At 48.9% G+C, this 17,808-nt stretch overlaps 1 protein-coding gene across 2 annotated transcripts in view; it reads left to right on the top strand.

Moving 5' to 3' along the window:
• LOC147737042 (uncharacterized) overlaps positions 1 to 17,808 on the top strand; it is a 448,671-nt gene that overhangs the window by 25,893 nt on the left and 404,970 nt on the right. Inside the window, exon 4 of one of the 2 annotated variants that reach the window (XM_086960806.1) lies at positions 9,236 to 9,286. The exons of the other annotated variant lie outside the window; for it this stretch is intronic. The gene's annotated coding sequence lies outside the window, so the exon portion shown is untranslated. The remainder of the gene's footprint in view (positions 1 to 9,235; positions 9,287 to 17,808) is intronic. 2 annotated transcript variants of the gene reach the window in all.

Here is a 17,808-nt window from a genome sequence, read left to right as displayed (position 1 = left end):
GGCGCAGCGGGAGGGTACACGACACACTCTACCTCTTTTTGGTATAGTATATAGAGAGCCAGCTTCCTACACTGGTGGCGCAGCGGTAGGGTACACAGCACACTCTACCTCTTTTTGGTATAGTATATAGAGAGCCAGCTTCCTACACTGGTGGCGCAGCGGGAGGGTACACGGCACACTCTACCTCTTTTTGGTATAGTATATAGAGAGCCAGCTTCCTACACTGGGGGCGCAGCGGGAGGGTACACAACACACTCTACCTCTTTTTGGTATAGTATATAGAGAGCCAGCTTCCTACACTGGTGGCGCAGCGGTAGGGTACACGACACACTCTACCTCTTTTTGGTATAGTATATAGAGAGCCAGCTTCCTACACTGGTGGCGCAGCGGGAGGGTACACGGCACACTCTACCTCTTTTTGGTATAGTATATAGAGAGCCAGCTTCCTACACTGGTGGCGCAGCGGTAGGGTACACGACACACTCTACCTCTTTTTGGTATAGTATTTAGAGAGCCAGCTTCCTACACTGGTGGCGCAGCGGTGGGGTACACGACACACTCTAACTCTTTTTGGTGTAGTATATAGAGAGTTAGCTTCCTACACTGATGGCGCAGCGGTAGGGTACACGACACACTCTACCTCTTTTTGGTATAGTATATAGAGAGCCAGCTTCCTACACTGGTGGCGCAGCGGTAGGGTACACGACACACTCTACCTCTTTTTGGTATAGTATTTAGAGAGCCAGCTTCCTACACTGGTGGCGCAGCGGTGGGGTACACGACACACTCTAACTCTTTTTGGTGTAGTATATAGAGAGTTAGCTTCCTACACTGATGGCGCAGTGGTAGGGTACACGACTTTGCGTTTGCTGGTCCACTCTGACAATAAGTGACAACAAGATTCAATCCAGAAATTGCCTTTCGTTAAATTGTAGTTTTGCAAATTGACTATTTTTCCACATTTTGAAATATGTCAGGGCCCTGGTTCGGTCCCCTTGAGTACAGCTGTTTCAAAAGTCAAACTCTTGCTGTAGTTTGGAAACCAGTATTAGGGATTTTTCCTTTCCAAAAAGGTTCCCAACTTTGTAAAGACAATGAGTGCTAGAAGTAGTCACTCAGAAGAGCTGATACAGGTGAAGGAAATCGACCTCACACCTTATGTCTTTAAGTATAAAATAGCTCAGAGGCTTGGGTAAAACCTATAGGCTCAGGACTGGGTCAAACCCGACCAAAGCAAAGCTCCAGGATCTTTTGGCAGAATATGACAAAGAGCATCCAGAGGATGACTGATCTTACAGATCAAAATACTGACAGTGGGAGCGACAGTGTGACACCCCAAGACAAAGAAGCCTCTTCAGACGAAGAGCTTGATCTGCAAAGACTAGCCAGGAGGGCAGCTCTAGAAGCCCAACTCCTAGCTACAGAAGAGAGAGAAAGGAGTTTGGCCGAGGACCCATCTTTGGTGGCATCACAACCATAAATAAGGAGAAAGTAGATTCCTTTGACCCTAAAAAACCAAAAGGGATTATTTATGTGATGATATCACCAAGTGGTTCATTGCTTTTGAACAGGCCTGTCTTAGCAGGCAGGTCCACAGGAAACCGTGGAGTGCTATCCTGTGGGAAATGTTCTCAGAAAAGTGCAGGGATAGACTCCTGACACTCGGTGAGAAAGAGGTTCAATCCTATGACCTCATGAAGGGTCCCCTAAGTGAGGGCTTTGGATTCAGTACGGAGTATAGCACCAGTTTCAGAGAGGCTCGTAAAACCCAAAGGCAGGCCTGGGTTGATTTTGTAGAGTATTCACTGAAATCAGTAGGAGATTGGTTAGTAGGTAAGAATGTGGATGCCTTTGAAGGGCTTTATCATTTGGTAATGAAGGAGCATCTGTTAAGTAATTGTTACCAAGGGAAGCTACATCAATTCCTGGTAGACCTTGGTCCACTTTCTCCTCAAGAGTTGGGGGAGAAGGCCGACCACTGGGTCAAAACAAGGGTGACCAAGACTCCTGCTGGTGGGAGGAGACCAAAAGAAAGAGGCCAGAAAGCGACTCTAGGGAAATGGGGTAACCCGAAAAAAACCTGTTCAAGAGAGTGGGCCCAGAGACTCTTGACAGCCAAAGGGTGCGTACCAGGGTAAGAACTGGGATCCTAAGATGGGCTTGGTGCCATGGCTGTAGGTCACTTGGTCACTGACCTTGAGACTCTAGCTGTAAAAACAAGAAATATACCCCTGGTCCACCTGCAGCTGCCAATCTCCAGATGGGATCTCAGCAGAGCAATGGCCATGCCAATGAGCTCTCTTAGCCGACTCAAGTAGGGATGTGGCCTTAGCCACCTTAGCTGCCTGGCCCACTAACATGCACATGGGGTTAGGGTGGAGGCCTTAAGAGACACTGGCGCCAGCATCACCATGGTGACTGAGCAGATAGTTTCCTTAGAACAGCATCTGCCTGGAAGGACCTTTCCAGTCATCAATGCTGAAAATGTGACAAAAACCCATCCCGCAGGTGAGGGTGTATTTTGATTTGGGAGGAGTTGCTGGCAACGAAGAGGTAGCAGTGTCTTCATCCATACTAGTTTATTGTTTTCTTGGCAATGATTTGGATCCCTTAGCCTGGGCTGAGGCAGAACTGAGGATCCATGCAGAAATGCTTGGAACCTCACACTGGGTGTGAGTGTGAAAACCATAGCACAGAGCAGAGCCCAGGTGTAAAAGAGGTGCTGAAGTCTGGAATAATGCCCCAGTCCTCCAAGAGAAAAGGCAGGAAAACTGGAGAACCGGCTTCTAGTCAGACACCAGACCGTTCTCCTCAGGAGGAAGAAGGGTCAACCCCAGAGACAACTGAGCCTCAGGGGCTGAAGTTTTATCAGGATGAGCTTTTCGCCCTGGGGCGACCCTCTAGGGAAGATCTGTGCCAGGGACAGAAAACCTGTCCCACTCTTGAAAACCTGTGACTGCAAGCTGCAGCACAGGAAGGAGGTGATGGCAGTGGTGCCCACAGGACGTATTGGGAGGAGGAAATCCTTTACACTGAGGCCAAAGACCCCAAACCTTGTGTCACTAGGAGAGTGGTAGAGCCTCGGGCGTTTGGGCAGTTCCTGCACCTCCATTTGTGCATTATAAGCAGCCACATATACAACTTATTCTGTCCAGTCTCTTTGAGATTATAAAAGAACAGACTGTTCTTCTCTGCTTTCCATGATAGAACTTCGGGTCAGAGTTGTATATGACATATTGTTTGGCGTCTGTGCAGCCACATCTTCTTTAAGATCAGTGAAAGCAGCCACGAAGCATATCTTGAAGGTAAGTAACTCTCAGAAGCTCCTGTTAAGCTATCTTCCCTTCAGTGGGGCAAACTTGTTTGTATCTTTCCTAGAGGACCTGGTTGTGGCATCCCCATAGCTGGACACCTTGACCAGACCGGAACTAAAGGCCAGGAATGCACCAGAAGGTGAAGGAGATTTGTAACTCCTGTCCCATCTGTCAAGCCAGCGGCATGACAGGTGGGCACCCAAAGGCCCTCTTAATCCCGCTTCCAGTTGTTGGCGTTCCCTTTGAAAAGGCAATGATTGACATTGTTGGTCCCCTTGACCCCAGCATCAGGGAACAGTTCTGCTGGTAGTAGATCATGCCTCCAGGTATTCTGAGGCTATTCCCCTCTGGACTACCACTGCCCCTGCAGTGGCTAGAGCCCTCATTAGCATCTTTACCAGGGTGGGCTTCCCTAAGGAGGTGGTGTCATACAGAGGTACCAACTTCATGTCTGGCTACTTGAAACACATGTCGAAGGAGTGTGGCGTGAATTACCGGTTTACCACCCTCTACCACCCACAATGTAATGGCTTTGTTTTTTTTTTTTAGAACTTTATTTTAATTTTAACAACATACAACCTGGCAGTCAGAGTATACATAGGCATATCATACCAATATGTTCTACGTAAGTAGGTTAATCAAGAAGCAGTCAATAATTACACATGCACTAATCTGCTTTCCGATTCTCCAGGTGATCAATAAGTGTCCCATTCCCCTAATTGGGAATGTACCTTATAATTATCATGTGGAGACACCGCCCTGCTCGTCCCCAGTGTCGTAGTGTTCTGCCTCGTCAGTTTCAGAGCCAGAGTCTGTGTCTGTTGTCACTCGGGAAGCAGGAGCTAAGAGTTATCTGTATGAGCACGGCAAGTGTTTAGTGTATCCTCAAATATGTCATCCTTTCTGCTAAGGCACATATGTGTCTCCTCAGCTAGGGCTCAGTCGAGCGCATCTCTATGCCAGAGCGCAATCATTGGGGCATGCTGGGACAGCCATGTGATTGCATTTTTACGTCATGCCAGTACCATAGGCGACTGACCAAATTTATAGGTTATCTTGCGCCCTTCTGGCATCTAAAGAGGCCTAATAAATTGCTTTTGGGTCTCAGCTCAATACTTAGTTGTGTGGCATGCACCATTTCTTCGACAGCTTGTTGCCAGAAGGTGTGTATTGCATCGCAGGGCCATCGTTAATGTAAGAAATCAGCCCCCACAGTGTTGCAGCTCAGGCATACATCTGGGCAAGACCCGACCATTCGATAAAGGTCTTGTGGCATTAAGTAGGTTCTTCACAGAAAATTACAATGTATCATTCGAAAATGGGCATTACTAGAAACCATGCATGTTAGTTCACAGGACCGCTGCCAGTCTTGATCTTCCTTTGGAATGCCAAAGTCTAAATTCTAGGCCTCTCGGGTCCGTGTGTAGTGTGTAGTGTCTACTGTACAGTTTAAAATGCAGCCCTTTGGGGGTGCGAGGGGTCGTGCCTCCTCCTCTTCCTTTCGGGGATGTTACAACCAATATCAGCAGTACCATCCCTATCAGGGCCAACCGCGTTACACCTCCTCCCTGCAACAGCAGTCGTTTCGACAGGCGCAGCCTGCCTCTTACAAGCAGTACAGAGGGAAATCCTCCTGCTGAGGTAGAGATTCCTCAAAAAAGCCATTTTTGGGTAGTTTGGGTAACGAGGATTTGGATGTTCATGAATGTTTGTGGTCGCGGTGTTGGACGCTGGCCATGATGCTGCTTGTGATGACCCAGGAATGGTGCAAGTTAACAAGGACATCACAGATGGTCTCCCCTGGGACTGGTGCTTAAGTGCTGAGGTGTTTGGGTGTGCTCAAGTGGCGGCAGAGCTAACTGTGGTTATGGGTATGGTTATGAGACCCGATTCTTTTGTTCTACTTGGTAAGCCGAGACCGTACTTGTTAAATATTCACCCAATTTGAGTGGTGATATCCGAATTGCTGGTCTGCCTGAAGTTGTGATGATGCAAACTGTGAGAAGTTGGCCTGATATGCAGTGCTCACTATTCTAGTGAACACTATGTATCAGTCCAAACCACCCTTATTGATGATTGGTTGTAAGTCAACCTTATAGACCAGCTATCCTAGTAGCGTGGATACGAGCAGTCTTTAGGCTAAGCTCTAGAGGGCGTGTTAAGCCAGCTGTTATACCATCACATATACCCCTTGAACACCAAGTGAAAGGACACCACACAAGTTGTTATGAAAATAAACAGATATTTATTTAGAACACAACAACTCTGGACTCTTTATGAGGACAGGGTGCTAAGCACAATACAAAGCTCTTACGAAAATACTTAAGTTCGCACAATTTACACAAATGCCCGAGGGGCACGAAAAACCATATACTACAACAGTGGAATGCGAAATACTAGCAGGTAAGTAACTAATCTCAGAGGCTTTAGGATCGCTAGGACTACACTACTGAACCTTCAGGTTAGGAGCAGGAGGCCTAGGGGGATCGGGTGCAGAGTGTGCACTCTCACGCGGGATGCGGGACAAAGCCTATCAGGTTAGGAGCAGGAGGCCTAGGGGGATCGGGTGCAGAGTGTGCACTCTCACGCGGGATGCGGGACAAAGCCTATGGATGCTAGAAATCGTAAAGTTAGTGTTATCGGACGAATCCGACTAGGTAGAGCTGAAACGAAAAAGGATCTGGACACTTAGATAGTTAAGCTATGCTGGAGCACCGAACTGCCGAAGTTACCTAGCCCAGGGACTGCGGCTGCATAGGGTTCAAAAGACGTCGGGAATCCTCGTTACAGTCTATGGAGCCTGAAAGAAGAAGTTGCTGGCAGGCGACCAGTGATGAAGTTCGATGGGATCCAAGCCTGGATCGGTGAAGAAGGATACCTGTAAGCAGAGGGGACCAAGTTCCGAATCACTAACCAGTGATTAGATGGGCACCAGGATGGCACCGGATGAAGTCACCTCGACCAGGTGAGTGGGCGACGCTGGGCTCTGCAGTCTCTCGGACCAGGAGGCGCTGTCGGCGACCAGGATGGAGGTGCGAGCTGTCCCACGAAGGTATCTGCTGTCGACGATGCTGTACCCAGGATTGGGGCAACAACTCTTGGCAAATGCAAGCCCACGCGGTGGACTCAAGATGGCGTCTGGAGTGGACCAGGAGGGTCCAGGGTGCTCTTCTGTTGAAGGGGAGCAAGGGCCAGTCTGGAGCAACCAGACCAGTGGTGGAAATGTTGTGGATCGTCGTCAAGAGGGCCACAAGACAGCAGGCAAGTAGCCGGACAACGCGGTGAGCAGCAAAGCACAGAAGGGCCCCACGCAGATCTCGTGGATGCTGGGGGGCTGGACTTCGGTGCTGGAGCTGCTCAGGGTTAGGGCTTCTCAAACCCCAAAGCACTCACTCGGGGATCCCTCGGCGGTCGTGCTGGGCAAGCGTTGTGTAGTCTTGAAGATGGCCGGTCCCTCGAGGTCTCGTCACACGAATCTCAGCTGGGCTGATGATGCAGGTAGAGGTCAGAGGTACCAGGGAAGCCGGTTCTCGTCGAGCTGGGCAGTCTTGATCCGGAGGAGAGACTTACAGCAGACCGCGATGCTTGGATGGTGCCTGCGGGTGCAGGGTGGCTACTCCTTAGCCACAAGGGAGAATCTTAAGAAGAAGTCGAGAGTTCCTTTCGTAGAAAGTAGTTTCTGGATTCAAAGATGATCTGATTTGGAATGGTCCCCGCTCCTACCTTTATTCTAAAGAAAGGGGCTGGTACGCGACTAGGTCCTGCCCATGGATGGGACCAGGAAGGGGGGTGGTTACACCCCTCTCCCCTGTTCGGACTTTCCCCAGCTCAGGGGCTCATGTGCCCCTGGAACTGGTTCAAGCCGGCATATGCACAGTGAGCACCGGGGTGCCACTTGCAGTCACCTTCCTGTAAAGCCCTGCCTACCTGGGATACACAAAACCCTGTCTGGGATGGTGCTAGCACCGCCCCCTGACAGGAAACCCTTTGTCCAAGCTCCCCTCGCTGGAAGGACTCCCAGCTGCAGGGGGTCAGACTTGTGTCTGTGGTGACAGCATCCATTTTGTGATGCTGAGGCTCGAGTTAACTTTAACCCGGGGTCACAGTTACATACATGTCGTGTCCCTCTAGAAGGGTGGAATGCTAACCCCATCGCCAGAATTGGCGAGGGGTTAGTATTCCAATTCGTATGACACCTTACTCGACATGTTTTGATAAAGCGATACCAGAGTTGGCAAATAACCGCGAGGATTATAATGCACGTAAGAGTATATGGTACGCATTATCATAGAACAGCTATTAGGACTTGGTTCCGCAAGCTGCAGACGGGCTCAGCTCATGCCAGAGCACCATCTCACAGGATTCCAAGCACTCTGCCTTCAGGATTGTTAAGGCCTGCCATAGGAGTGACTTATAGGAATACATGTGTCCATTTTAGGGTTAGATATAGGAATACTATATCTAAAGCAAAGGGTGATTACACCACCTTGCCCCAGCTGTCGTGCAGCCAGTTGTGTCAGATTTGGATGGCCAGCCAGGGGTGGCATAATACATGCTGCAGCCCCTGGTAGGCCCTGGGTACACCTATGCCCTGGGTACCTAAGGTACACTGTACAGGGACTGATAAGGTGACTCAGTATCCAATTAGATATGTACCTAAGTGTGACGGGGCGCTTGACCTAGGAGAACCCCACAACGACCCGGAGTGGTGGTCCGCCGACCCTCTCTCACCTTGCCCGTTGTCCCCACAGCTGCCAGAGAACACGTGGAGAGAGAAACAGGACGGCTGCTGGACACCACCTGAAACGGGACCTGACTCCTTTAACTGGATCGACGAGGACGGCGCAGCCCCGCCCCCTTTCTGCGGAGGGACGTCAAAAGGCGGAAGTGTTTCATCATCGACGGACAGCGTTTCCCTGGAGGAAGACGGTGCGGTGAGGAGAAGGAACAACGCGAGCGTGTATCCGGAGGTGGAGGACGGAACGCAGACAAGCCCAGCTGAAATCATCAAGCCTGGAGGCCAACGTTTCGGTGCATCGCCCCGCCACGGTCCCGAGGGAGGAACGTGGCTTAACAAGGTACGGGGCAGAGTTGCGGGGTGGGTGGGACGGAGTAGTCTCCCTACCGAGTGAAAACCGCTGCCGAGTGTATAAAGCGTCCCTCACGAGCACTGAGAGCACTACGTGACGTTAGGTACAGTTTCACTGGCACTTGGTTCCCTTCACTTCCCCTACCCCTCCATTGGTTATACTGGACGTCCCAGTAACCGTTGTCTTCTCCCTTTTTGCTTCCTGGGTATTGTGGTCCCGACGAGGAAGACCCCAGCTACCGGCGGATTACCAAGACCGGAAACCTTCCTCAGTGACAGCGGCACTACGGACTAGACCAACGAAAGTCCACAGCACTCCCCGGTTACCAGTACTTTGTTATCGTCAATGAGAACCCTTGTATAGAGACTAAACCCCCCCCCTGAACACTCTGTTTGTTATGCAGAGGAAGACCTATATCCCAATAAAACCCTCGCTAAAATCTCTAATCAAGGATCCAGTCTTTGTGTTTACTCTGAGTCCTGTAGTATCTGAAGGGCAGTTACCAGCTGAGCAACCCCCCCCCCCCCCCCTGGGACACTAAGGTACATGAATTTTACAGAGAGAGCAGTGGGCCTGGGGTCCTGAATAGCAGGGCCCCAGTTCAACTAAGTCAGAAAACCAGCAAAACACTAGGCAAAAAGTTGGGGGTAACCATAGTCAGGTATCCACCCTCCTACACAAACAGTAGCATGTCTGCTAAAAGCGATGGCGTGACTGGTGGAACTATAAAGCCAAATAAGAGAAAGATATCTTCCGACACCACAGTCTTCGTGACTGTGACCAGTAACCCTTAAGACTCTTGAGACTCACTGCGGTAATATCTCCTTTCAGAGCGTTATTGCTGCAGATGGAGTGAAGCCCAGAAGTAAGCACATTACTAAGGTACCAACAAAGTTTAATATTTTTCATTTGTGTTAACTGTTTCTCTTTTGCAGCATTTGGAAATGCATTTTCTAGTTTTGTTGCATTTTGTTTAGTTTTTTAGGTCTCTCCTGACTCAGCGCATGCGTTGGTCTGGCGAGACTTTTAGTGAGGGCTCAAAAAATGCTACCATGGCCAGCCTGGAGCTACAGTGCATGTGCGCGGGCAAGCCCTTAGGGGCAGAGGCGCCATATGGCAAACCTCGTCATGCTCATTAGGCGCCCGCGATAACTCTCACTTTCGCCCGCAATCACTTTCGCGGCGCCCCTTTGATGGTCTCATTCAAAGAACATCAAAGAACATGTTGTTGTGTTAATGCTTTGCTGCACCCGTTTGACTTACTACGTGCTTTCTCTTTCCACAAACTCAATGTTTGTGTTTCTTTATTTTGAGATGCTTTTAGTATTACTGTCACCCACATAACCACAACCACACACATAACCACAACCACACACATTACCACACAACTACACACACATAACCACAACCACACATACAACCACACATACACACACACACACAATCACACACACAACCACACACACACACACACACACAACCACACAGATACACACAACCAAACACCCAACCACACACACACACAACCACGCCCACAGACACACACAACAAACACACAACCACACACACACACAACCACACACACAACCACACACACACAACCACAACCACACACACAACCTCACATCACACACACAACCACACACACAGAACCACACACACAACCACACACAACCACACAAACAACCGCATACAACCACACACATTGCCACACAACCACACACGCACACACAACCACACACTTTGGCAAGGACCAGGATATTTGGTCGGATGAGTGGTGGCCGGCCTCATTGGGAACCTGTCCATCTCCCTCCCAGTCAGCAAGAATTCTTGGGGTAATCTTTGACACCTCCTTATCCATGACTCTGCAGGTCAACTGTACGGTGGCCACCTGCTGGGGGGTGTTAAAGATTCTCAGGAGGATTCTTCACTATCTCTCTCCCTCAGCACGTAAACGGGTGGCAGTGGCATTGATAGGTTCAAGGTTGGACTACTGTAATGCGCTTTATGTAGACTCCAACAAGGGGCTTATTCAGCGATTACAGGTCGTTCAAAATGCGGCTGCTCGTTTTGTCTTAGCACTTCCCAAAGCTTCATCTGCTACGATGGCCAGAAAGAGCCTTCATTGGCTCCCCATTCATCTCAGGATCTCATTTAAGATCCTTTGTCTTGTCTATCGAGCTTTGGCAGAGGGTTCTTCTGATCCCCTTGGTGCCTTGCTGACTCGTTACCAGCCTGGTAGATCTTTGAGATCTTCAGAGATGAATTTGTTGGTTGTCCCACGTGCCAAAAGGGTTCGCTGGGGAAACAGAGCTTTTTCCATTGCTGCCCCCAAACTATGGAACTTGTTACCTCTTGAGATTAAGATGCAACCCTCTCTGTCTTCTTTTAAAAAAGCGCTCAAGACCTGGTGTTTTGTCAGGGCATATCCGTAATTAGGATTATTCTCTGTTAGCCGGTATTATTTGGTTATGCGCCTTGACGCCCACCTGGGCTTAGTTGCGCGTTAAAAATTGTTTTTCATTTCATTCATTTCATTTCATTTCATTTCATTTCACACACACACACACAACCACACACACACACACAACCACACAGATACACACAACCAAACACCCAACCACACACACACACACACAACCACACCCACAGAACACACAACAAACACACAACCACACACACAGAACCACACACAGAACCACACACAACCACACACACAACCTCACATCACACACAGAACCACACACACAGAACCACACACACACTACCACACACAGAACCACACAAACAACCACACACAACCACACACACACACAACCACACACAACCATACACACACAACCACACACACACAACCACACACACACAACCACACACACCCACACACACACAATTACACACACATAAACACAGACAACCAGACACACAACTGTAGTGTAGTTCCTATATTCCCAATAGGCTCTGCGCATTGGAATAATATATACAGCAGTGTAGACGTAGGACTGAGGTCGACTAGGTCTCTACTGGCTATATTAGACTTAAGGTTTGCCAGCTAGCTCAGAGGTCACTAGAAACTTTCTCGAATAAACGAGGAGGAGTTTAACCTCCCTGGATAGAGAAGAAGGGATTAGCTTCTGACAACCATATAACATGACAACTTTGCTCCCTCAGAATAAGAGTGTATCTCTAGAGTCGTGTGAAAACAATAGACAGCTATTTCACTCAGTCAATCGTGAGTACTTAGTTTCACCAGAGTGCAGAGAAAAGAGAGACGGGCGTTTTCAATTTCAATAAAAGGTCTAATTTATTGAGCAGTCTTCTTTCTCATGCAAGAGAAATAAATTGCCATAATTGCAATACTTAATGTAAAGTAAAGTGCGTACAGTAAAAGGAATATTATGAAATAATACTGTAAAAGCATTGATATGGTTTCTTAGCCATAAGATACTTTAAAATGGATAAAATATATACATACATATATACATTGACTAATCGTACTCAACTGGTGCTTCTAACTACGCCTACCCCGGTGTACCTGACCTAATACGTGGGAAGGAGTAAGTAAGTAGCAGTTTAAGTTAAGTTGGTTTTGCCAAGAATCTGACTCAAGAATTCTCTTTAAGGGTTTAGTCAGCTCCGTACCTGGGTAATAGAATGCAGGAGGTCTGGTATCTCTCTTTCAGGACTCGATATCCCAGCAGCCCGCGAAGGCGGCTGAGAACACCGGAGCTGGATTTCTCGGCAGGAGAAAAGACTTGGTATTGTAACATTCTCCGCACTGCTGGGCATTGTGCTTTTCGATCTTTTGCTTACATTAGCTCTACGAGCATTTTGTATTGCATTCTGGTCATCGCGCACCGCTTTGCTGGGCATTGTTTATTTAAATTGGAGCAAGCTCATTTTGCACTGCATTCTGGTCATCGCGCACCGCTTTGCTGGGCATTGTTTATTTAAATTGGATTACTCGCATTGTAAAGTGCATTCTTTTCATCGCGCACCGCACTGCTGGGCTTTGTGTTTGTTTTAACTTTACCACGTGTTTAAAGAGGTACTTTCTGCTGTTCATAACTACCTTGTACTGCTGGGCATCTCCCCTAACAATTTCACTGCCGCTGGGTGCATTCCTAATTGTAGCACCTTCTCTGCTACACAGCACTTCCTGCCACCACTGCCTACATTCATCCCCATAGCGCTCCATTTTAATCAGGTTTGGGCCCCAACCTCGCACGGCATCGCTGCATTTTTCTGTTGTTGTTGCTGCCATTTTGTGTGTGCTCCTAGACCCTCTCTCCACCTGGATCCCGCCTCCCAGCTGCCCCTCCCACCGGAACTACTCAGCGTCCCCACCACACGGAGAGAGGTGACCGTCCTGTCCTCGACAGAAGCGGCCGCTCCCCCCCACCTCCCTCCTCCATTGGCGATTGGTATTGTAACATTCTCCGCACTGCTGGGCATTGTGCTTTTCGATCTTTTGCTTATATTAGGTCTACGGGCATTTTGTATTGCATTCTGGTCATCGCGCACCGCTTTGCTGGGCATTGTTTATTTAAATTGGATTACTCGCATTGTAAAGTGCATTGCTGCATTTGTTGTTGTTGTTGCTGCCATTTTGTGTGTGCTCCTAGACCCTCCCTCCACCTGGATCCCGCCTCCCAGCTGACCCTCCCACGCTCCGCCCCCTCCACTATCCATTTAAGGCAGATGTCCCAACGTGCAGCGTCCACGCGCTGCGGCCGCGCCGAAGGTGCACCAAAGGTACGCCAGTCTACGCCCGTCCGCGCCAAGACCGCGCCCAGCGCCAGACCCCCTGTTCCTCGCCCCACCCACCCCTCCCGCATTACTTACGACTCCACCACCCTCCTAGCACTAAACCCCGGGCGACTCCCCACCTGCGCCCGAGCCGCACCTGGACACACCCATGGACCCTTCACATGCAACTCTTGCAAGTATGACAGCACCAAGGCCCACGCCACACCCACTACCACCAAACAGAGATCCGACACCAACTACCTAAAATGCTTCCTGCTCAACACCCATTCGGTCCACAGACACACCATCGACCTTTGGAATCTACTAGACACCATCTCTCCAGACGTCGCCTTCCTGACAGAAACCTGGATGAACGCCTCCTCAGCTCCGGACATCACCATAGCCATCCAGGACGGCTACAAGATCATCCGTAAGGACCGCACCATCCAAACAGGTGGAGGCATCGCCATCGTCCATAAGAACACCATCCGTGTCTCAACCAGCTCAGCCGACAACCTCACTAGTGCCGAACACCTTCACTTCCAGATCCACACCGACCCCAAGACCACACTCAGAGGCACCCTCCTATAAAGGCCACCAGGACCCCGTACACAATTCAGTGAAGACATCACTGACTTCATCACCCCTCACGCCCTCCCCTCCGAGGACTACATTCTACTGGGAGACCTCAATTTCCACCTAGAAAAGAACAACGACAACAACTCCATCACCCTTCTGGACAATCTCGCCAACCTCGGACTCAAACAACTTGTAAACACCCCCACCCACAACGCAGGACACACACTCGACCCTATCTTCACCTCTAGCAAACACATCTCCTTCAGTCACACTTCAGTTCTCCATTGGACAGACCACAGCTGCGTCCACTTTGTCTACAAAAAGACCACAACCCATAGTCATCCTCAACCTTCTCTGCGAAGAAACTGGAACAAAATCACCATCAACCAGATCTCCTCAGCACTTCTTCAAAACCCCCCTGCCCTCTCATCGAACGCCAACCAAGCAGCCATTAAACTCACTCAATGGCTAACCAACAGCGCCGACACCCTAGCCCCTTTGAAAAAACGTCAAATTAAACTAAGCAGCAAAAACGTCCCCTGGTTCAACGATGATCTTAAGAAATCCAAGAAACTCTGCCGCTCCCTTGAGAAAGCCTGGAAAAAAGACCCAAACACCAGCACCAGGAACGCCTTCAAAAACGCCACCCGCATACACCATCAACTGATCCGGACTGCCAAGAAAGCCGCATTCAAAGACCGACTAGACAACAACGCTCACAACAGCAAGGAACTATTCAACATAGTCAAAGAATTTACCAACCCCACTGCCAACTCCAACGACATCACTCCCTCTCAAACCCTCTGCAACTCCCTAGCTTCGTTCTTCCACGACAAAATCGCAGACATCCACAACAGCTTCGACAACCAACCCGGAGACCAACCCACCCAACCTTCTGCCGTACCCTCACCCCCCCTGAACATCCTTAATGACTGGAACCCAATCTCCACCGAGGAAACCATTCCCATGATGAACTCCATCCACTCAGGATCCCCCACAGACCCATGTCCTCACCACATCTTCAACAAAGCAGACTCCATCATAGCACCCTATCTCCGAGACGTCATCAACTGCTCCTTCAAATCCGCCACCTTCCCGGAAAGCTGGAAACACGCCGAACTCAGCGCCCTTCTGAAAAAACCCACAGCTGATCCCACCGAACTCAAAAACTACCGCCCCATTTCGCTCCTACCATTCCCGGCCAAAGTCATCGAGAAAGCAGTCAACAACCAGCTCTCCGCCTTCCTCGAAACCAACAACTCCCTCGACTCTTCACAGTCCGGCTTCCGAGCCAAACACAGCACTGAAACCGCCCTCATCGCAGCAACAGACGACATTCGAACACTACTGGACAATGGAGACACAGTCGCCCTCATCCTCCTTGACCTCTCCGCAGCCTTCGACACAGTCTGCCTCAGCACCCTTCTACAACGCCTCAACAACATCGGAATCCAAGGAAAAGCACTGGATTGGATCACCTCATTCCTTGCCGGAAGAACCCAGAGAGTCCGCCTCCCACCGTTCAAGTCAGAGGCCACCGAAGTCATCTGTGGCGTACCACAAGATCTTCACTCAGCCCCACCCTCTTCAACGTATACATGAGCCCCCTCGCGGCCATCGCACGCCAACACAACCTCAACATCATCTCCTACGCTGATGACACTCAACTAATCCTCTCCCTCACCAAAGACCCAAACACCGCCAAAACCAACCTACATAAAGGAATGAAAGAAGTAACCGAATGGATGAAGCTCAGACGTCTCAAACTGAACTCAGACAAAACAGAAGTCCTCATCTTGGGTAATTCTCCCTCCGCCTGGGAGGACTCTTGGTGGCCAGCTGCCCTAGGAAAAGCACCCATCCCAACTGACCACGCACGGAACCTGGGCGTCATCCTGGACTCCTCACTTTCGATGACCAGACAAGTCAACGCAGTTTCATCATCTTGCTTCAACATCCTCCGCATGCTCAAAAAAACATTTCCCTGGATTCCCACCGAAACCAGAAAGACGGTCACTCACGCACTGGTTACAAGCCGCCTGGACTACGGAAACACCCTATACGCCGGTACCACCGCGAAACTTCAGAAAAAACTCCAACGCATCAGCCAGACTCATACTAGACATACCGCGTAAAGACCACATTTCCGGTCACCTAAAAGACCTCCACTGGCTCCCTATCAATAAGAGGATAACGTTCCGCCTCCTCACCCACGCACACAAAGCACTTTACGAACTTGGACCAGAATGCCTCAACACGCGTCTATCCTTCTACTCCCCATCCCGCCAGCTACGTTCTTCCAACCAAGCCTTCGCTGATATTCCTCGCATCAACAAATCCACAAATCCTCCGCTCCAAAACCACCACCGTGTGTATGCTTAAGGCATGGGTACTCACAATCTTTCTGTCGGGGCCAAAATTACAGTGTGGTTTGTGGCCGAGGGCCGCACCAGAAGGGGCGGGGTCAGTCGGGGGCGGAGCTAGAGTAAAAAAAACTTTTTCAGAACATTATGCAATGCTGTATTTCAAAAGCAGATGCAACTACAAAGAGCACATTTTGACAATACATTTTTTAGCAGACAATAGCAATCTTAAGAGGCATTGCATAGCTCCATACACACTTTGACCCCAATTCCACCACAGACTCTCTCCCTCTGCCAGTCAGTCTCTCGGTCTGTCAGTTTCTCTCTCTCTCTCTCTCTGTCTGTCTCTCTCTGTCTCTCTCCCTCTCTGTCAGTCTCTCTCTATCTCTCTCAGCCCATCTCTCTCTGTCTCTCTGTCAATCTCTCTCCCTGTCTCTCTGTCAGTCTCTTTCCCTCAGTCCATCTCTCTCTCTGTCAGTAAATATCTCTGTCAGACAGTCCCTCATTCTGATAGTCACTCTCTCAGTCAGTCACTCTCTGTCACAGTCACTCTCTGTCACTCACTGTCAGTCTCTCTCTCAGTCAGTCAGTCTCTCTGTGTCAGTCTGTCTCTCTCTGTCTCTCATAGTCCGTCTCTCTCTCTCTCCCCCCAAGTCAGTCTCTCTCTCTTTCAGTCAGTCTTTCTCCCTCTGTCAGTCAGTCTCGCTCTCTCTTTAAATAGCAGTATTTCTCTACTATAAACAGACACGCAACAAAACCTAAACATAGATTTTTAGATCGAACTCGGGCGATGTATACACATAACTGACACGGATCGCCTGGGTACAGGTCTTTAAGTGGGATGAAAAACTTGGGGGTTCTCTAAAAGGGCCATGACCGATAAAATTAAGGGCATGGCTTAAAAACATGTAAACAAAATCTGTGCTTAGCATCGTGTGCCACCCTACAGGTATTTTGCTGTTTGTCGTGATATATCAGATACAACCAGTAACATTATACCTGCAACAAGTCGGGATGATTGGCTTTGCCAATGGTTGTAAGTTGCATAACATAAATAAGCAACAACTATGGCTTTGTTGTATATAAAAATTATAATATTGAAAATGCATTCAGTTAAACATGCTTATATATATTAGCTGAACGATTTGCGAAAATTACACATGAAATGGCTCTTAATACAGAAAAGAAGGTTGAGACCATCCCATCACATATGAATACAGTTGCTGTAAATGTGCTAGAGGCTGAGGTGATATATTGTCTCTAGAGTTCCTAAAAATAGAAGCTCTGTTCTTTAAGAATAGTTCTACTTTAAGCAAAGTACATGTGCCAGAAAAAGGTAAATATTTTGGAAGTTTGAAAAAAATAATTTTGCTTTCAGGGGAAAAAATAGTTCCAAATGTTTTCAGTAGCTTTTGTTTATCAAAGCTGAAGGCCGAATTCAGAGTTCAGGGGAACGCTGTGTGCTCGTTGCTTAAAAAGTTATTATTTCTGTTCAGGAGAGAACATCATTTCAGACAGACTCGCAAAAAATTGGTCTACGACATCAGGTGAAAGTTTGACCAAGTTTGACAATGCCGCAACAGTGCAGTCGTGAGAATGATTGCTATCATCGATGTCAGGATCAGCAATGCTCACAGAAGGTCGTACCTGGGTGATGCTGCTCTCATCTCGTACTTCACTGCCACCTAATCGTAGTGGTGAAGTCTCAACGAA

This window comes from Lissotriton vulgaris, chromosome 1_1 (assembly GCF_964263255.1).
Source record: "Lissotriton vulgaris chromosome 1_1, aLisVul1.2, whole genome shotgun sequence".
Classification (NCBI taxonomy): domain Eukaryota; kingdom Metazoa; phylum Chordata; class Amphibia; order Caudata; family Salamandridae; genus Lissotriton; species Lissotriton vulgaris.
Note: the sequence above shows the minus strand (reverse complement) of the source record. Positions and strands in the feature narration are given on the sequence as shown.